Consider the following 22,795-nt stretch of genomic DNA (forward strand, 5'->3'; position numbering starts at 1 on the left):
CTGAACATGTTATCAGGTTAATGTTCGAAACAATTTTTAACGTTGGTAACCCATAGCTAATAAATAACTGTGCACATGCAACACGAGAGGATTGCTAATGCGTTACCAGTTAAAAGAGCTAAGATACAATACTTCTTGTGGTAATTTCATTCATTTTCTTCCCCTTCATCCATATTTTTAACTGACACGGCACCCTCAGTGCGGGAGTCAGTCTCGCGCTTGCCCATTCTTATGTTGATTTGTTTATCAACTCTATCAGCTTCCTTAAGTAGGTAAACAGTCGCTATAGGTAATATCTAAGCAAGACTAATAACGAAGTATAAAGTGATAATAAATCTTAAAGCAACTGGTTTAATTGCCAACGAGTTCCACTCAGTAATTTATAATATTGTTTATTATATCCAATACCATGGAAATCCCACTTGCGAGTATCGCACTGTCGACAGAATCTATATATAACTACATACTTTGTTATATTATTTGCTTCTATCAGCAGTATGTTTACTGAACGAAATCGAAAACTTTTTAAAGTTTTATTAATTCCAATAGATGGCACTTTACGTCACTATTTGCGTATAAAAGCAAACCAAATTTTTGGTTGAGAGCTCTGTGATGCACTTTACGAGTACAGTCAAAAGGTGCAAGGTTCAAATCTCCTCCCGCGCACCCAAAACACTTCTGCTGAAAAAAAAAGCTTGAAATACGTAAACAAAGGCGAACTTATCCGCTTAAGGTGTCTCTACCAGTCAAAGTTTCAGTGGATAGTGTATAAAGCACCAAGTATTGACCATGAAATTTAACATTTTTTATAGTTTCTTCTTATTTACTAATAATTTGGGGCACATTACAAACCTCGCGTGCGTTGATGTCTAATGAGAGGAAATCTGTACTTAAATCAGCAAAATTAAAAAAAAACTACTAGTACGTATATGGTAACAAAATAGTCGATTAAATTAGCATAATTATTACATGCGTTTACTGCAAGTTTTTGGAATAATAGTATATTATTTTAGGCCTGGAAGGCCTGAACTACTGATTTAAATGGACAAGCTTGCGTATCCATTTAATAACGCGAAGTCAGCAAATATAGTGTTTTCTCAAAAATAAATATATGAAGATATAACTTAAGTATGCAATAACAAAACATTCCGCCGCCTATTTCTATCGATTATCAAAATATCAATGTCACTTGAGAGGAGTGTTTTTCTAGCCATGACATCTAAATCAAAGACACAAATAAAAACGCCAATCAATTTTTTTATTTGATGTATATAGTCCTGTGCCCTCATTTTATATTAGTATCTTGACATTTTTAAAAAGTTGTTAATTTTTAGAAGGTGTTGTATACCAATGGAATTTGTATGCAGCATTGCGAAAGAGCTTAACGTTCTATTTTTTTTTAATATTAGATTGAGTGTGAGCAAACTTCGCCTTCTAAAATGTAGTTAATAATGACAAAGATACCTTTGAGAAAGCGTTCCTATTATTTTTTTCTTTATACAAAGCACTGCGTTAAGCTTCAGTCCAGTGGCGTAGCGTGCCTTGGCGGGGCCCCGTATAAAAATTTGTTTGGGGACCCTTAAGCAAAAAAAAATTGCATAAAATTAAAAGAAATATTTATTCATCATAATTATCTATCTGTCACTTTTTCCAATATTTTTACAAACGCTTACGCACGTCGGGGGCCTCCGTGGCCCGGGGGCCCCGTATAATTGAAACGGCAGATACGGCGGTAGCTACGCCCCTGCTTCAGTCTAAGTATAGGTATATGCACTACTTCACTCAGATTTCTTTCGAATGCAACAGAAACAAATTCATGTTTTTCTATTTTTTTTTACCAATCATTCCGTGTAACTTGTTCAGTATTTGCATCAGCTGTTTTCGCAAGCATGTGCACACGCGTGCGATTACCGTTACAATTTAATCGTAATAAGTTTTAAAGCAAACAACATATTCTTACATTAGCTGCAACTTAATATTATTTAATACATTTAAACGAGCCATATGTAACCAGCTATGGAGAGAGCTATGCTCGGAGTTTCTTTCCGTGATAGAATCCTTAATACATAGATTAAAGAATATGCCAAATGAAGGTGTAAATTAGCCCCGTCACATCGCTCGAAGGACAGATAACCGTTATGTAAGATGATCTTCGTGTGGCGACCACGAATATAACGCTTTATTGCTTACTCAAAGTGCTGGTTTAGTGAAGGGATTTTTGGAGTGTCAATAAGTATTCCTTCAGCTTGCGTTTGAAGGTGTACCCACTAGATGATGTTCACATGAGAAGCCGCGGGTAAGGGCAATAATAAAGTGTCAAATGCTTATTATGTGGTATCTTGTTCGCACTCAGTTAGCTGCGCGTGCGCCGGCCGCGATGTGTGCGGCCGTGACGCTACGCCTCTTGCGCACCCCGCGAGGTAGACATCCAGGTTTCGGCAAAAAACTACCAAGTGCATGTTGGGCTACACTTAGTGTAGGATCCTGTAGTTTTTTTATTAAGCCAATTCATTTCTGATAACTAAGCATTATAAAAGGAATTTAGTTTAAAAATTTATTTATAAACTAATTATAATCTGGTTTTCCCAACACACACACACACACACACACACACACACACACACACACACACTCACGAGCAGAATATGCTTTTTTTATTATGAGAGGGAGGTAAACCATACGACCAATAAATTATAATAAACTGACATGACAAGAAGAAAATGGTCATCACTTAGGTATGTATAACAGATTGGCAAGCATGCAAGAAATATTAGATCTAATCAATTTTAGCTCCAATAAACTCCAAATTCCAGCAGTTGTTCCTGCGCTCCGACTTCAAGCTGGAAGGTGCGATAACCCGCACTGACAAAAGAAAAAATACGTATCCAGTTGACATTTTATTTAACTGATGGAGTATTTAGAATTCTTGGGACACAAGCCAATTGCTGCTCAGTTTCAAATTAAAAAAAAAAACTTCAAACAAACAGTTTTCGGCCTTTCCAACTAGCTCTTCCATCGTGCTTTTCTAATTACTATCACTTGAGCGAACCTTTTTCGGCGATAACGGTGCCAGTACAGTTTTAATTCGGGTATAGCGTAAAGATACAACATATTACATTAAGTTATAATGTGTAGATAGGCAAGACAAATTAATGGGCATAGTTAAGTTGGTGCTAAGAATGAACAAATTACGAAACGCATTTTAAATTGAACGAAATAAACTTTACTTTCAATTTTCTAGTTTCATATTTTGTTAGTAATTATAATTTATTAAAGTATGGTTCATGACAGGGCGTTAATTTGCGGAAGTCCATATCAATGAACTAAAAAAAAATCCTTAAGGTCGCGGGTGAGCAAGGATTTTTTTTTAGTTCATAGTTAAATAATAATAATAAATTAAATTAAACAAGACAAAATTAAATCATTCAATTAATGTAGCTTTAACTCAAATAAAAATCATTATTTAGTTAATGAAGTGATTAGATTGCCATAATCACGTGTACAGTAATTACGCGTGTGCATTATGACGTTGTAATGGTGTGCGTGCGGCGAGTGATCAGCTGCTGCGCCCGCGCATGCTAATGTGAACACACTTATTTGCACACGCGACTATGTGCCAGCAATAATACATAGCACTGCATTTATTAAATTAAATACATTTACATCAGATTGGACTCCATTATTATAATAATATAATTTCATTGAATCAGGCGTTACTTTGCGGAGGTCCATACCAATGAACTAAAATAATTTCTTTGCTCACCCGCGACCTTATGATAGTCTAACATCTGGTAGTATGGTGTACGGTTGTGTTGCTCTGAAGATGAGCTCTGGTTGAGTTAAAAACTCGGCGGTGGTGATGGTGATAGATGGGTTTGTGTGATTTGTATGTGTTCTTACGGTATGGAGGTGGAGGAACTGCATGAACACGCACATCTTGCATAAACTTAGCTATCATAAGGTCGCGGGTGAGCAAGGAAATTCTTTAAGTTCATCCATTATTATATCTTAACTTTTTGTAGCAATCAATCAAAATCAAGAGTTTGTTTTATGAAAACGCTGCATAAAACTCTTTTACAAACTTTTACCCGACTTCGCAGGGAGGGTTATGTTTTTTTGAGTTTCTAGTACTTCCGGAGATACCATCATTGCCATTGAAATTTTTAGAAAAACATTGCGGTTGATAAAATAATCTGTATGTTACCCAAGCAAGGGTGCGTTGCATACAATATAACAAGTTTTTCATATTCAGCGAAAACGCCGAACCTATTAATTTTACGAAAGAAGTGTAAAAACATAAATTATAGGAAATTTCCTTTAATTTAATTTTATATCATATAAATGTTTTCATCGTGGAATGAGTGAGAAAGGAGATGTCGTCAAAAACTGCTATAAGACGCCATTATTCCAACATGGCGGCGCGAGCGGCAAAGATACGAGGTGGCAAAGTTGAAATTAGAAAAGAGCACATAAAATCTATAAAATTACCCATTTTCAAAACTCCCAGAAAACTTTCCTGGTAAAACTACCAAATGACTGTATTACAATGGCTATCTATTCTTCGAGCGTTGTGACCCAAACATTGCCACTTTAACTTGCATATTCTATTATTCTTAGAGCTATATCGATGACTTTAGTTTTTCGGCGAATTTCCGTATTCCGGATTCTTTTGCGCAAAGAAACTCCGAGCATAGCTCTCTCCATTGCCCGTTGCGTTACTCTATGCCTCGTCATCCATGTAAAAAACATACATCCTTTTTATACAAAAACCTGTGCCAAGCTGATCAGATCATCGCTGACGAACCTCTGAGGTCACTCACTCCAAATAATTATTATAACTTTGAAAATGCGTGGCTTGTGCCAATGATTTAACCACAGATATAGAATACACTAGATAACGCAAACACCTCAATCTGTATGAAAACCAACCGTGTCACTTTTTATATCTACTGTGACGTCTCAAGAGCGAATTAGCGATGTGAATTCCCCGATGTCCGCGAAAAATCGATTCAAATGCGCCGCCCGCCCGCGCCGTGGGGCTCGAGTCAGTCACTAGTCATGATTAGTCAGTTAGCGGTCAGTCTTTGTATGGGGCCAACCTCGACGTTTGGTCGGGGTTCGGACACGCGAAGTAGATGCATATTTGCGTAATATAGTGTAATCTATATCTGTGGATTTAACACTCGTAAGTACAGGGAACCTACTGGAGACACGTAGCGATGTTCATTCAGGATACGGTGCTAAATGATCTACACGCGACTCTACTGATATATAATAAGACAGTTTTTAGATCATTTCGACCACCACCACTGTACATCTATTTCTGCTGCTGGCTATACGTACAAAAATATCATTGAGTAATCATAAGCCTGTGAATGGCTAAGTCATCTGGGCTAGGGGCTACGGGACTACGAAAATTTAAGTTCGTATCGTATCGTCCCTCTCACTCTTGTGTTAAATAATATCAGCATCAGCTTCAGTTTCGCAAATCTTCGGGCTATGTCGGTAACCTTAGTTCTATTGCGGATATCATCATTTCTTATCATTTCTTTCGAGGTACGGAACCCTAAAAAGGATCCATAGGAAACTTTTAAGCCTGCATCGCCTTGTATGCGCGTCAGGTTAAGTATCACCGCGAATCCTTTGTGCAGACGCGCCATATACTGCTCCGTGACGTCACACCATTGTGGACACCATGTTAAGCGGGGTCATTGACACTCGACTGATTGATTGGCCTTACGTGATCGATGATGTGTACAAGCCCGTAGTTTGAGTTTCATCCTCCCAGCCTATATACGTGCCACTGCTGGCCACAGGCCTCCTCTCGGAATGAGAGGGCTTGGGCCGTAGTTCCCACGCGAGCCCAGTGCGGAAGGAACTTCACACTCACCATTGAATTGCTTCGCAGGTTGTGCAGGTTTCCTCACGATGTTTTCTTTCGACGTAAAGCTCGTGGTTAATTTCAAATGTTATTTCGCACATGAATTCCGAAAAACTCAAGAGGTGCGAGGTGCGAGCCGGGGTTTGAACCCACGATCCTTTGCTTGAGAGGCTATAATAGGTCAAATCACTCGGCCACCACGGCTTCGAGTTTATAGGACTAAATTGGTACGGGCTACGTTATGTATGCAGTAATAGATAATTATGAATGAGTGAGCCAAATTTTGTGCCCCTGAGTAGATTTATTACGCCAAGGCCTGAAAACTAAGCTGATACCTCATCATTAAAAAACATTGCACAAACCCCCTCCCCCTTTAGCCCCCCCTTTTAAGGAGGCAACGCACGCGCAGTCCTAATAATGCTGTAAGTGTCCATGGGCAGCGGTGATCACTTACCATCAGGTGACCCGTATGCTCGTTTGCCAGCTATTTGACATAAAAAAACCTGTCCGATTTGCATGTCAGTATATGGGGGCACGACAGTGACCCCGCCAAGTTGAGCAAAACTAAAACAAAGCCACGGCCGTCATACTTTTCTCGAAGCCATTCAGGCTATTTTCAATATACACCTTATTTCATACCTTTCTAAGGAACTTAAAGTAGGTTATTAGATAGAAATAAACTTTTACCGTAACGCGATGAAACCGCGCGGCCGTTCATCACGCATGCGCGGGTCAGCGGTCAGGCGGCACTGGCCACCATTAATATCACTTTTATAGTTTTCGGTCTGTCTGTGTTGGTGTCCGCAACTATCAATTAGCTGGTGCGCTCCGCAAGGGTCCTGTTGCCGTTTCCCTATCGGCTATGGTTCGATGTTTTGCCGCAATAACAAACTACTTGGCCGTAAACCTCATAAGCATTGACCGCAGTTTCATTATGACTATTTATTATTTATTATTATTGACTTACTTAAATTTCACTGAGTAAAGCTTTACTGATAAAGGTACATAAAAAACAAGTACTGTATTGTATTGTATAACTCTTATGAAAATAACAGTTAACAAAACAAAGAGATGTATAAAGGCGAACTTATCCCTTAAAGGGATCTCTTCCAGTTAACCTTTGAACAATTGAAAGGACATCCGAAACAAGAGTAGAAAGATAAAAGGACCGAAAATTTTAAATTTGCCGAAACAGCACATCAAAATAAAGAACTAAATGCGCATACAAATGTATGTACAAGTACCTAAACTATTAAAAGTTAAAAATCTAATATCGAAAAACTATAGGTACTTACCTAAATAAAAACTAAAATGGAAAAAAGAAGTAAGTGCTAGGTACTATTGTAGTTTTTAGCAGGACACGATTTTGACTGGGTCCCGACTTCAGAAGTTTTGAGTTACTTAACACAGCTCTATATCTTCTACTCATTTTTCCATTTTAAGTTTTATTTCAAGTTGTTTGGCAGGTGTTTTTGTTTTATTTTTATTTCATAATTCATTGATGCTCCTGTGAAAGTTTAAAAGTTTTATAATTATGTATGTAAAGACAGGCAGAAGAAAAAAACAGGTCTTCAATCAAACCTAAGAACTTGCAGAAATTTTAAGAAAGAAATTGGAGGTGTACATTGTGTAAAGAAATAAATTTTACATTCGGTTTTTTTATTTCTAACGAAATCTAACAAGTGGAACAAACCTTTCACTTGCACGTTGTTAATTTATCTATTTGAAGCGATATCTCAAGATAAAAGTCGATTAAGCGTGTTCGAGTTCCATTTGAGTAAATTTACTAAAGAAATTAAACATTAATGTTCAAAATTTCTAGATTTAACGAGCTTATACTTTTGCTCTGCGTTTTGATCATCAGACACAAAAACCATAATATCAAAACCTATAGGTTAGGTGTTATGTTGACATAGAATTAAGAAAGGCTAGAAATATGAAATAATACGTATGGATTATACATATCGCAACCCTAGATCAAAGGTAGGTAGGTAAGTAGGTATTATCAACTCAAAATACTTAATTTACCATTCTAATTTAGACCTTCTAGAAGTTAAATGAAAGACTTCATTTAATCGGGGTTTTAATTTGAGTGTGATATTATTAACCGTTGGGGAAGAAAAGTCCTCGAGTGGCGACCACGAACCGGAAGACAAAGCGTTGGCAGGCCTCCCACCAGGTGGACTGACGACAACGTGGGAGTTGCGGGCAACCGGCGTATGCAAGTGGCAAGTTGTCGTTCATTACGGCGTTCAGGTGGAGACCTTTGTTCCCCGGGAATTTTGCGAAAACTCGAAATTTCAATTGAAATATCAGATCTAATGGTTATCTAACGCAAGTAAAACTAGTGCAAATAGGTATAAATGTTAAGGAACTATTAATAAAATTGTTTAGGGACCTAATTTGAATACAAGTGCATTATTCCAACAGACATGATTTTATTGATTCTAGACTCCAAGTGCCTGCCAAGCACCAGCAGATGTTCCTGCGCTCCGACTTCTGGCCGGAGGGTGGGGTGTTCCGTCGTCTTAGGGTAGACCCCTAACTATTCATAGGTTAAAAATAAAAATCCCTAACTATTCATAGTTTTTTTTAAATGTATTTTATGTCTTTTTGTTTTGTATAATTTGAATTTTACAGAGCATTGGTGTTTACTGTAATGCTGTAATTTTTTGTTGGAATAAATAAATAAATAAATAACGATGATTGTTATTAAATTATAAGGCTAAGAATTTATGCTCGTTAATTTGTTTTAAGCAGTAGGTAGCTGACTACCGATCGATAAATAAAATCAATGTAGGTTATTAACTTATTGCATTGACAAGAATACTCGTAATACATACGACGACGAAATATACGAGTTAAATTTGGTCAGTATTTTTATAAACAGGAAATTTAGAACAGATTAGGTTAACAGTCAATGGTTTTAGTATTTTTTATACACTCGAGATGATGGAGACGGCACAACTTTCAACTCGAAGAGAGGCCATCTTTTCTAACATATTCGATATCGCAATCATTATCACCACTTCTTTCTGTCACACTGTATAAGACGAGGGTACAAAGGATGGAATGCGATCGCGAACGTCAGTGCGTCAGACAATATGGTCCCAAGACATTCGCACATTCAATTAAAACTTTAAAAAGTCGCCGACATCCATCGGCATCTCTTAATTACACCGTGCATTGACCTAACTCTAACACCGTGATTAATTTTAACTACACTCCATACCTTCGCTCTTTCAGCAGTAGATCTCACTTCACATTTTATGAACGCTTTTGTGTCAAGCACCAGGGTGGTTTGAGCTCCCCTTCCGCTTGTTACCGACTGTATTTTAGGACTAAAAGGGGTATAGGTGGCGGTGTAAGGTGTCAGGTTATAGTGGCTGTGTCCAGGTGGCACAATGTTCCTGAGACAATGGTGCTGTTGAATATGCATGGTGGCATCCGCGGTGCAATTTGGCCGAAGACTTGTAATGACAATGTGACAAAAATACACGCGAGAGCAGACACGCACTGGGCGTAAGGAATTGTGTTTTAAAATATGGCACGCGTTTGACATTTTGGCTGATCACAGTCATAGATTCGGCTGTTTAATCTATCACCTAGTCTAAATCAAAAAGTTTGCTAGAACAAGCAAGGAATCAAGCGAGGCTCAATTCCTTAAAAATTGTTTTAAGTTTTTAAACGCCATAATTAGACGACCAGATTTCCTAGTGGTTAGAGAACCTGACTACGAAGCTTGAGGTCCCGGGTTCGATTCCCGTGTCGGGGCAGATATTTGTATGAAAAATACGTATGTTTGTTCTCGGGTCTTGGGTGTTTAATATTTAAGTATGTATCTATCTATGTAATTATACCCATAACACAAGCTTTGCTAAGCTTACTTTGGGACTAGGTCAATTGGTGTGAATTGTCCCGTGATATTTATTTATTTATAATAAAGTTCTTTTTTGAAAATAGGTAAGTAGTAAAGATTACTTTTGTCAACAAGTTACATTTTCTCTACTACTGCTGAAACACAAGTCAAACATGAAATATTAATTAAATATTAGTGATTAATTACACATGAAAAAGTTAGTACCTACGTAAGTACCTAAAATAGTTTTTGATTTTGACGGAACTGAAAAATACTGGTATGTACATTATGTAACGTTGTGCATAGATAGGTAAACGACAATTAAAATAAAGCCATCTTTATTATGTAGGTATACCGTTCTAATCATGATCACCGATACACTCAGTGCCCTTTATATCCGTCACTGCTGCGACAGGCACGGCATAGTAAGTAGATTAGGACGTACCTTAATTGTTGTACTCATAATTGACATTATTTAATTGCTTCTTGTATTGATATGTATTGTAATGATTTTTGTTGTACCTATTTGTTTTATTTTATATTTGTTGTTATTACTTAAAATAAACTATTTGAGTTTGAAATTTATTTTCGCACCCATCATCATCATCATCATCATCATCATCTCAGTCTATTTAGGTCCTACTGCAACTGACAGTCCTTCGCTCACATTGTTTCGGATTCGTTACAAATTAATTAAAACATCTAAGTTAGTATTTGAAAGATTGCGAGAAAACACTACTTATGTTAATTTTCGGGAAACAATGACCGTTATGAAATTATAATTAGTGAAGCAAAATTTTCGTTAAAATCCCATACTTACTTATTTTGCGAGCTTTTTGACCAACCAAAAATTTACACGAACTGTAGTAAACGTCGGTGGTATCGGCGAACATTCTTAAAAAAATACAAAAACTCACAAAGACATCATCATTTTATCGTAATATAGCTTGATTTAACGAGGTGATTTGAAATTTGTTTGTCTTTCGTGATTTCCACGCATTACTAATACTCACACCTGCACTTCAGTCTACTCGTGACCATGGTAACTACAACGTGGCCAAAACGAAAAACTTTTTTCACACACAAATATGAAAACAGCTTTCTGGGACAGTGTTTCCGGAGCGTTACAGCTTAGGGATCTTTATTGAACGAGCCTATCAGACTCTCCAAGGGCCGGCAACGCACCTGTGTTACCCCTCGTGTTGGCAGGTGTCCAAGGGCGGCGGTGATTGATTCCCATCAGGTCACCCGCATGCTTGTTTTCCCCCTCTTATGTAAAAAAATAATTAAAAAAACGTCGAAGTAATTATTACTCGTTGTAAGTGTGATAATAGATATATATGTTATTTATTTTTCGTTGAGTACCTAAGTCCCATTATGATACACAGTATTGCTGTTGATGTCCCAAATAAAATAAATACATTTAAAATAAAAGTAGCGTGTAAAACCACAGTGCGTGTGTCAGGCGACGCAGTGACGTAACTGCGCGTGCGCCTATGCGCGGTGACACCTCGCTTCAGACAGCACACGTCTCTACGCCTTCATTAAACCAGCTTGCAGCCCAAATGTAGAGCGACTTATGATGATAGACTTAGCATACAAACTTATACGAGTATCAAAGAAAATTGAAACTTTATCGCATTCAAACAGCTTTTGCTGACACTAATTCAGTGCCGTTCTCACTCATAAATAGTCAAGTGTCTACTATTTTTGTATTAAATCGTTAGTTCACCCTCACCTCTCATAGAGTTTTCTAGATTTTTTACCGTACAATTTATATTGCATTGTATTGTGTACCTATATTGGGATAAAAAGCAGCCTATATTTAGCTATCTGCGATGCAAATTTCATTCAAATCCGTACTGTCGTTTCAGCGTGAACGACTAACAAACAAACACACACACTAACTAACTTTCTCATTTATATTTGTAGGATTTTTCTACCACTAACGCCACCTAGCGCCGTATCGATCACTCCGCACCTCCGATCGATTGTAAACACAAGCAATACTGCCCTTTCAACTTTGCCATCTGCCCCGTTACGAAGCAAAAAAATCGTCAGTCAGCAAGTCAACGGAAGCGAAATAATTTGCAATGCAAATCGGCCGGATTCCTTCAATGCCACAATAAATGCTGGCATAACCCCGGGATACGTAATTAGCATATAAATAACAAGTGATTTTCGAGTATTGATGGGCTCGAATAGGCTTTATTTATGGTAGGTATTTGCATAGGTTGGCTATGGTTAAATGGTGCGTATGAGCAGCTGGTATTAGGACGCAGTTTTTATTTGTCATCGATATATTTATATACTAGTGTTCACCCGTGGCTTCGCATGCGTAAAACCATAAAACCAGCTGTTGGACAGAAACTCCGAAATTTTACTAAATTCTCCTGAAAAATTGTAAAAATTACATCGTTGATTTCATTTACGTTTTTATTTTAATACTTGCGCCAAACTTTCGGATTTATAATATTAGTAGGAAAGATAAGTTCGATCGTGGGTTTGCCTTTGTAGATGAGTAAATAATTGGGTTGATATTTGAAAATTCACCTGTATGATTCCCAAGAACCAATGTCTGCTGTTCTAGGATGTGCGTAGTTACTCATTTTTGGTTTTATTTTATAATTATGTAGGTGTCAATAAATAATGAAGATACCTAATTTTGTATACCTGCACCTACTTCTGTTTGCAAGGAAGATATACATAAGAAAAATTCAAAACATCCGAAAGATACATATTTGAATGACTTCAAAAAATCTTTTCTGAAAGACCTTTTGGACGTCGGGGTCGAAGGCTGGCAAGAGCTGGCTCAATATCGCAAAGCAAGGCGTAATCTGGTGTTGCAGGCCAAGACCCACTTTGGGTCACTGCGCACTGCGTAAGTACACATATAAATTCACAAATAAAATCTACGCCTAAAATAAATAGATATTTTTAAATTTTTACTAATATTATAAATACGAAAGTACTCCCGTCTGCCTTTCCATCTGTTTGTATCTCTGTCTGTCTTTTTATTCCTCTTTACAACTGAACCGATGCATTACTGGCACTTGAGGTATCCCACATGAGCTATGAGGTATAAGAAGCCGTGGTGGCCTAGTGGTTTGACCTATCGCCTCTCAAGCAGAGGGTTGTGGGTTCAAACCCCGGCTCGCATCTCTGAGTTTTTCGAAATTCATGTGCGGAATTACATTTGAAATTTACCACGAGCTTTGCGGTGAAGGAAAACATAGTGAGGAAATCTGCACAAACCTGCGAAGCAATTCAAGGGTGTGTGTGAAGTTCCCAATCCGCACTGGGCCCGCGTAGGAACTATGGCCCAAGCCCTCTTGTTCTGAGAGGAGGCCTGTGCCCAGCAGTGGAACGTATATAGGCTGTGATGATGATGAGGTATCACATCTTAGGCCTCTAGGTTGGCAACGCATCTGCAATACCCCTGGTGTTGCAGATGTTTATGTTTATGGGCGGTGGTTATCTCTTACCATCAGGAGACCCACTTGCTCGTTTACCATCCAGTCGAATAAAAAAAGATGATATTTGGTACCTATAAAGTTTGAGACCCTGATAATGACATAAAATTGTTAATATTCCGGAAAATTGTATAGTTTAGCGATAAACGAATTCCTGGCAGACGGTGACACCGGCAAAAGCTAGTATAGCCAATATTAATATCCTGCATTTATTAAAAAAAGAACGGATGTAATCACAATTTTCAGACGAATACATTTTTATTTAAATTAAAAAAATGACTTAGCTAAAAAAGTAAACAAAATTCTAATGACATCTCCAGCCATGCGGCAGCTGCTACACAATCGACACAAAACAAGTTGCACAGCCAATCACACCTTTACCATTCTAATGCTAATTTGCTATAAAAACCATCGATTGGAATCAAAACGCCGCATAATTCTCCGATAAATCTTAAATATCATGTTAATTTAACTATCAAACGTTTGCAAATATAAATTACATTTGTCACGGCGCTGTTAGCGTCGTGTTTATGTCTCTAATTTTTCACTTCTCGATGCAGTTCCGCTTTCTAACGATGCGTCAAGCCCCGTTATATTTATAACCTCAAATTTAACTAACAAAATTTGAAACTGTTGAAAAATTTTAATGTCACTTCGGAACCTCTCCAGCGGCATCCGTGTACAAATTGCCGTTTACGGAGATATTAATCAAGATAGGCCCTTTTTAATCGTATTAGTAACAATGGAAGCGAGCCGATCGATAAATTTGCTAAATAATAGTTATCGAAAATAAGTCCAAAACATTATTGCGGTCCGGAAAGCATAAAAATATTTCAAATTGTCAAGACAATAGAGCGGAGACAATGGCCGGGCGCAAAAAGGGGCCAAGTATTTTTTCTTAAAAAAAGTGTGGTTTTTTGCGAAGCCCCTCGACAACAATCGGTGTACCGCCCTTTTTGGTGGGTATTGATTTTTTTGAATAACGGACCTGAGGTTTGTTTATTTTGTCCGTCGACATTATGTGTAATGGGCACTTAAAAAGGATACCGTGCAATAGCAACTGCAATAAAGGGTTGAGATTGCGAGACAGCAGGCAATGCTCTAATTACCTTAAAGGTGTCCAAAAAAAGTGCTATCTTTTTTTTCTTTAATACGAAAAAACAACTAACGTAAAACGGGATGACTTTGAACTGCCATGATGACTTTAAAATATTTTATACGTATCTTATTCGCATTTTGCAACTCGCAGTGGACGTTGTCATCGAAATTGTTTTCATTTACAATATGTCAATAATTCACCTCGTAGTTCAAACCCGGGCTTGCCTCTGAGTTTTTGAAATTCATGTGCGAAATTAGGTACATTAAAAATTTACCACGAGCTTTATGGTGAAGGAAAATATCGCGAGAGACCTGCACAAAACTGCAAAGCAATTCAATGGAGTCAGTGAAGTTCCCAATCAGCAATAGGCGCGCGTAGGAACTTTGCTCAAAGCCTCTCATTCTGAAAAGAGGCCTGTGGCCGGCAGTGCGATTTAAACTGGAATGCTGATGATGATGGATAATATAAATTCCATAATAATTTTAAAACTATTAACGTAGCCTCAACTTTATCAAAGCCAATTAGGTACGACGTAAGCATTGGTATGTAAGATTCACTTTTCGATTAAAGCTCCCGCTTGAACTATAAAATGTAAAAGTTTAATGTTTACTTTGCATGACAAAGATGCGCATGCGACCCGCGACCGCGGCCCGAGGTGCCAACCGCTAACGGACCAACAACCGTTTCCGAAAACCGTAAAGGAAGTAATTACATATTCTAATCCAAATCCCGACCCGGTTCATGTGTCACTGTTACACAATAAAAAACGCAACAAAATGCATACGGCTTGTAACGGTAAGACGAGCCTGAGAAAAAAATGCATCAAGAACCGCATTTCTAAGCAGTCGAGGGCAAAGAAAAAATTGCATACTTACTTATTAAACCATAAAAAACAATCAATAAAAGCAATCAAAAACATTCCGTGTCCTAGCACCAGAGAGCATATTTTCGATTATCAGATCCCCACGTACGGCATTAAAATTTATGCACGCATTTGCATAATGTGCATAGCCCCTAAATTTTATTGTGTAAAAAAATAGGATGGGTACAACTTTTTGCATAAATTCCTACAAAGGAAACGGGTTAAACCAAAGAGGAAGTGAATGTCGCGGATCCGCTCCCGAGGTCTTCAAATCAAAGCTCAAAGGTGATGCAACACAAAAAAGGACCCTAGCATAAAATAAACAGAAAATAAAATACCAAATCCTCAATTTTTGCGTTACACCCTTTCGCGACCCGACCCTATCGTGATGCATAATAGAGCAAAATGTACCTGACTATAATTTATACGAGAATATTAAGAGAAATGTACCTGCCCTTTTTTGAATATTAAGTGCAACGTAACCCCTGACATTATTGAATGGGGTTAAGATACTATTTGTAAAGGCATAATGCAAAAAATGCAAATAAACTATCCCAGCTTTGTAACCCGAGGGTTACAGGTATAGAAAAAAATCGCACCGGGACCCCATTCCGCAAGTACGGTATTTATCGCAAGCATCGGATACGCGAAGAATTGCTATTTTTCATGGGCACCAGCACTTGTCACCGCGCCGTATAATTTGGGTGCGTACGGGCCCTTTCTTATGCATATGCGCGCGAGGGGTCGCGCATAGATAATTCTTTTTTTAATAGCGTTTTTTTATTATGCGCCGTATGCAAAGATTTATTGTCGAAGATCGGGATGTGCGTGAGAACGCTGGGAGAGACGAGAGATAATCGAATTTGCCTATAGCATCCCCTAACCTAACCCTTTGATATCGATTGTAAGGAATCCTGGGAAAGATGTGTATATTCAAACAAGGTGTCATCTCGCTGAATATCGATTGCCGTTGGTTCCTTTATAAGAGCATGGGAATGATACAGTGAATAGGAAGAGCGGACGGTTTTTGCATAATCTATTAGTCTGTGACCGTGCCTCTTTGTGCGTCTAACGGTATTTCTTGTAAAGGGTTGATCTTAAAAACGATCGTTAAAAAATCGGGACCGTTACAATTTTTTTGTAACAAATGGCTACTGTCCATTTTTAACAGTTTTACGTGTTTTATAACTGTTTTATGTGTATCAGTCTTCAGTCGTGAATGAGCGTGAATAAATATGAATAAGTTAACGATGGTTGTTTACCGCGTTAGGTTACGATAAATTATAGAGTTGTATGAAATGTTTTATGTTGTTTTTAGATTGAGTTAACGTTTATCAAATACAGCTTTAGGCTTGGCACCTGCGACGTGAGGCTTGCGTACCGTTGCGTGGGTGTTTTGCACTGCAGTCGTAACGAAGTAGCTATAAATATGCAAGGTACATACACATAACATTTCACATAGAGGGATATTATGTGTAACTTCATGAAACTGAACCACGTAAGAATATTAAAGTCGAGTACCTCATTCTATGATAATTTCTGTTTTTTTTTTCGACTCGATGGCTAATGAGCAAGTGGGTCTCCTGATGGTAAGAGATCACCACCGCCCATAAACATCTGCAACACCAGGGGTATTGCAGATGCGTTGCCAACCTAGAGGCTTAAGATGGGATACCACACGTGCCAGTAATTTCACCGGCTGTGTTACTCTCCACGCCGAAACACAACAGTGCAAGCACTGCTGCTTCACGGCAGGATTAGCGAGCAAGATGGTGGTAGCAATCCCGGCGGACCTTGCACAAGGTCCCACTACCTGCAAAAACTTATTTCATTAAGTTGTTTTGTTCATTTGAGACATATATATATAGTTCTGTTGTTATTGTTTGTGTTGTTTGCGTTTAACTCAGCATTATAGGTACTTTTTATCTGTATATTTACTTAATGACAAAAGTGTAGTTAGATTTAGATGTATAAATTCTTAGTTAAGTCATTTTAGTGCGGATTTATATTGTTAAGTTCATAAGAAAATATATCAATAAGTAAAGAAAAACCACCACAATACCAGCATATAGTACCAGCATAATATATTATATTTTTACCAAAAAAGTGCGTTTCCTTTGCGATTATACCTATAGCCTATACAAGAGTGTTTGCTTATTATTTTTTGTCTGTTAATTGGGTTCGTAACAAAGTTCATTCACCTAAGGCGGTGTTCAAGAGATTGGGCATTCTGTCGAAATCATTTTTAAATCTTATCATGTTACGGCACCTTAATCGCAACTTAAATTGGGCATGCTATTATTTATTTGTAACCCCCAACGCAAAAAGAGGGGTGTTATAAGTTTGACACCAATGTCTACCTGTCTGTCTTTGGCATCATAGCTATGGCATTTTTTTACGTGAAAGCCGTGCGTTCCGGTGGTTCTTAGTTAGATAAGTTTGGAAAAATAACGGTTCAACCGTTTTTAGGATATTGAACTATGTGCCTATTTACAAAGCAAAGTATAACAAAGTATTTACAAAGGGGTTGTTCAACTTTTCTAAGTTGGTTAGGTAAGGTTATTAACCTCTTCACCGGCCCAGTCATCTAGTCGTCACAGCCAATGGAATACCTCACACGCCACGGTCATCCATACATGAACATGACCAACATTCAACACGAAATTCCTCCCTCCTCCTTGTCTCGTATTCCTCAGTAATGAGGGTCGTGACCACCCTTCTGCGTCGGGGGTTAAAAATCAAGTTGGTTTGTCGCTGGTTTTAAGACGTAACTTCGTTTATTTTGTAACAGTGAAATGGTTAATAATAAATAAATCATTCTATAATTTAAGGATATTTCAAGACCAAAGACTTTCCACAGGATACTTGTAGAAAGTGCAACTCAGTTTTTGTTATCATAGGCTATGCTACATGTTACAAAGTCGCAACACGTGGTCAGCTGATCAGTGTTGACGACTGGAATTTGCATAACAACAACTGTATGTTTCCAATCTGGAATTGCCCGTCTGGGGACCACCAGGCCGAAGTCCTTTCATGTATCCAGCAGTAGTATGTACCAAGGTACAGGTGAATTTAATACGGAATCGCAGTGACGTGCCGTAAACGTCAGGACTTTACCGAACAAAAGTCTTATCGTTTACGGCCCGTCACTGCGATTCCGCACCGTTTCGGTATTATTATTATTTCTTTAACCGTATGGCATAGAAGAATGTCAAATCGTTTACATTATAATACTATATCTAAAGTCTTCACCCATTGGGCTGCGTTGTTTGAAAGGATGAGCAAGTCATGAGGGTCGCCGTTGTACTTTCTGATTGGACAGTGTTGGATAATAGTTTCGGTATTTTAAGCAGCGGTCTGGAAATCATGCAAAAAACGGTGCGCTTACGGTGTTACGGTGCGTCACTGCGATTCCGTGCCGTCACCGTTTTTTAAGCAGCGGTTTGGTCGCACCTTTAGAACCATTTCTGTCTATCTACTCTAGACAAAATGAAAGTAGCGCGTCTGAAGTAATAATATGTATTTATGTTAGCGTTGTAACAGCAGAAAGCTAAGCTATAATTTAGTGAAGCAGGCGTTACTCCATATCAATGAACTAAAAGGATTACTTTGCTCACCCGCGACTTTATGCTACGTTTATGCAAGAAATGTGTGGTCATGCAGCTCCTCCACCGCCACACTGTGAGAACACACACAAATCACACAAACCCATCTATCACCAACACTACAGAGCTACACAACCGTTCACCATGCTAATGTTAGGCTAAGCTATGTCCAACAGTGGACTTCGTACTGGTGATGTTTTATGAGTTTTAATCTAATTGCCATCAACTGTAAAGTAATAAAAAAACTCTTGGTCAATCACTTTATGTATCTGTCACTATTTACCTTAGGTGTAATAAATAAATAAATAAATAAGAGGGGACAATTCACGCCAATTGTCCTAGTCCCAAAGTAAGCTTAGCAAAGCTTGTGATATGGGTACTAAGCAACGGATAAATAAAATTATATAGATAGGTACATACTTAAATACATATTAAACACCCAAGACCCTAGAACGAACATTCGTATTTTTCATACAAATATCTGCCCCGACGCGGGAATGGAACCCGGGACCTCAAGCTTTGTAGTCAGGTTCTCTAATCACTAGGCCAACTGGTCGTCCAAAACTCGTACCTATTAAGTAGGTACTACAATTTAAGGTAAATATAAAACTTGAGCTAAAAAATGGTAAGTCAAATTACTCCTTTGCCGATAGGGATGTTTGGGCTGTCTGTAGTTTCGTCGGCGTGTCGTCAAAGACTGCTCCAGTTTTTGTGCCAAAGCAAACAGTGGTCACTGTCAACAAAGGGCAAGAGTTGGCAAAAAGGCGTCGTAAAAATTAGTCATGTCCAAAATGTCGCATCTAAAGGGTGGTTGAAATTTTTAAAAGTAATATAAGTTTTTATGCGAGCTTTTTGCTGACATTTTGGGAATAGACTTGCAGTGACATCCAAATTACATACATACAAACTAGGTAATAAGATAATTACTTAGGTGTAAAATAAAATCTTGCAAAAATATTGGTTGTGAAATTTTTAGATTTAGTAAATCCAATAAGCTTGATGAGTGTTTAATTGTAATGATATGAAATGCTCAAGCTAAGTTATTAAGGGAAAACAAAATCAAGACGAGTTTTTTCCGGGATGTTAATAAAAGTACTAAATTTTCATTTTTATTTTTCAAAAACCAATTGTGTCGTTGGTTGAGCAAAAAAAAAATTAACTGAAAAAAAAAACAATTATACATAGATAGATGCAAGTTGAAGTCATGTTAGTAGGTATAAATATGCATATAAGTATCTATCAAAAAAGTTAATTATCATATATCAAAATTGATCAATCAGCAACATATCAAAAACTTATTTTTCACCGCTTAGTTGATAATTAATAGTTTGCCTAAATTTATTCAGAATTATTCAAAATGTATTCTGCTGTATATCGGTTCCAGTCATATCAACAGACATAACTGATTAAAAAAAAAACAAGAAAACGTTAATCCCTACACACGTGACAGCATTTTGGAAATTGAATGGCAAATTAACTTACACGCTTATTTAGTAGTTCAATAGGAAACATAAACGTTTTGATTTATAATAAGTCATTTACTGATGCTCCACTTAACTCAGAAACCAGAATTAATGAGATCCCGTCCATAAGTCACTAAAAAGAAATTCGTGATTTATGCGTTACCACACTTTGCTAAGCGATTAAGGTTCCTCCGAACAGTGGCTCTAAATACCCGCAAATTAGTTGTTGACAGGCATTTAGCAAATTTATAAAAACAACACAAACATTCTTATTTGAATATTCTTTAGGTTGAGTTTTGCTAAAATCGAAGTGTTACAAAGTTTGTTCGCCAGCCAATCAATAGTTGAATATTTAATTAGATTTTTATTAATATATTCTAATAGAGATCACGCTGTGTTTATGGTTTTAGTCTAATTTTGGTTTAAATTCCGGCTTTCTCTGGCCTTACACGGAGCAATGACACGGCCGGAGTGGCTTTTATTTTAGTTAAATAAAGTTACAATTAAATATGTTTCATTTAGGACAATTCAGTATGTGGTGAATCATGAGAGTCTAGCATATTAATAGCAGTATAATGCAGCAACGATAAACATTTTTAGGGTTCCGGAGCCAAAATGGCAAAAACGGAACCCTTATAGTTTCGCCATGTCTGTCTGTCTATCTGTCTGTCTGTCTGTCCGTCCGCGGCTTAGCTCAGGGACTATTAATGCTAGAAAGCTGTAATTTTGCACGGATATATATATTTATATAAAGTATGCCGTCCAAATAGTACAATAAAAAATTGAAAAATTTTTTTTAGGGTACCTCCCATAGACGTAAAGTGGGGGTGATTTTTTTTTCTCATCGAACCTATAGTGTGGGGTATCGTTAGATAGGTATTTTAGAACCATTAGGGGTTTGCAGAGACGATTTTTCGATTTAGTGATATGTTTGCGAAATATTCAACTTTAAAGTGAATTTTACAAGTTTTTTTTTTTTACAGCACAATATCTCTTATTTTCCTCTCTTTTCCTATTTATGTTTTTACTGTGTTTTTGTTGTGATGTAGTGTGTTTTTCTTGTCAATAAATGTTGTGAGTTTGAGTTTGAGTTTGATTTTCATTAAAATCGAGCGTCCCCCCCCCCCTCTAAAATCTAAACCAATGGGTGGAAAAATTTGAAAAAAATCAAGTTGGTAGTAAGTATATCAAACTTTCCAGAAAAACTATAACGGCTAAGTTTGCTTGAGAATTATTAGTAGTTTAAGAGTAAATAGCAGCCTAAGGTATAAAATATACCTAAACCTTGGAAGATTCCGTATAAAATACGAAGTCCTTAGAAAAATATTACTTATTTTTTCGTAATGGCTACGGAACCCTATTTTGGGCGTGTCCGACACGCTCTTGGCCGGTTTTTTTATTTGTTTTGCTTAGGTAAGGTTGTATTTTAAAACTTGTGTATGGCAACCATTTTAGGGGTCGCAATAACTTCAAAATATTCTCATTCATGGGTAAAATTTTCTATTACCGGAGGGTCACCATTTTTTTTCAGATCGAAGGGGATCATAAAAAACATTGAAAAACCTTGACTTACGTTGGGATCAAATAACTTACTTGGTTCTGTATTATTGAATTAAGCACATTAAAAACCCAACAAATTTACAAGACATAGGATAGTTAATCAGTATTTATTGTAAGTATTTAACAAAATTTAAGCAAAGCGTTATAATTTCCGTCTCCACTGCCTTCCCCACTCCTGGGCTCGTAAAGAAATCGTCAGCAAACGGTCACCATATAACTTTTTGCTCTAATAAAAAAACATATTGTACCGGCACCAGAAGGGTTAAATTATGCAAATTGCAATTAACTAAGTGTTCCACGAAAACATGTTTGGACTTTCCAATGAAAGAGTTTTTGGAAAAAAATGTTTTGGTAAGCGTTGAGAATTGATTTGTGTTTCAAAATAGAATAAGGTTGCGGGTCTGTTTTGATTTCCTTCAAAATTTCTTTTTCTTTTTTAGGAATTCCACACATTGTTTTTTCTTATTGAAGATGAGGATAAAGTCATTCTACTCCAGAAATCCCCTGAATCGACTTCTGAAATAAATTCAAACGCAATGTCGATAACAAAAGCTAGTGTTGTTTTATTTGTAAGATTTTAAGGCGTGTTACAAGCCACACAACAAGGATGAAAGAGGTAAACCAAAAAAAAAGATGGAGGGGCGTATGCTACCAAGGTGGATTCCAATGAATGCAAAATATCGAAAGAGAAGGGGACTACTCTAGTAAGGCCTACTAGACAATAATTTCAACGTTTTATGTTATAGACTGTAGTTGCTTTTAATTCATTATTAAAATAATCATGTACTATTTTTTAACACCCACTTAGGCATGCAGACATGAAGCGAACGATCTATACCTGCGCCTATACTTCACTAAAACTTGTTGCTATATTCGCATTATTGCAAAATTTATAAACCTATTTTTTTTACCGAAGTCCTTAGTTTTATTAAAAAAATTATTCCATGTCCATTTCACTACCTACTTTAACCAGACAAGTGTTTCTGCCGCAAG

This window comes from Choristoneura fumiferana, chromosome 12 (genome assembly GCF_025370935.1).
Source record: "Choristoneura fumiferana chromosome 12, NRCan_CFum_1, whole genome shotgun sequence".
Classification (NCBI taxonomy): domain Eukaryota; kingdom Metazoa; phylum Arthropoda; class Insecta; order Lepidoptera; family Tortricidae; genus Choristoneura; species Choristoneura fumiferana.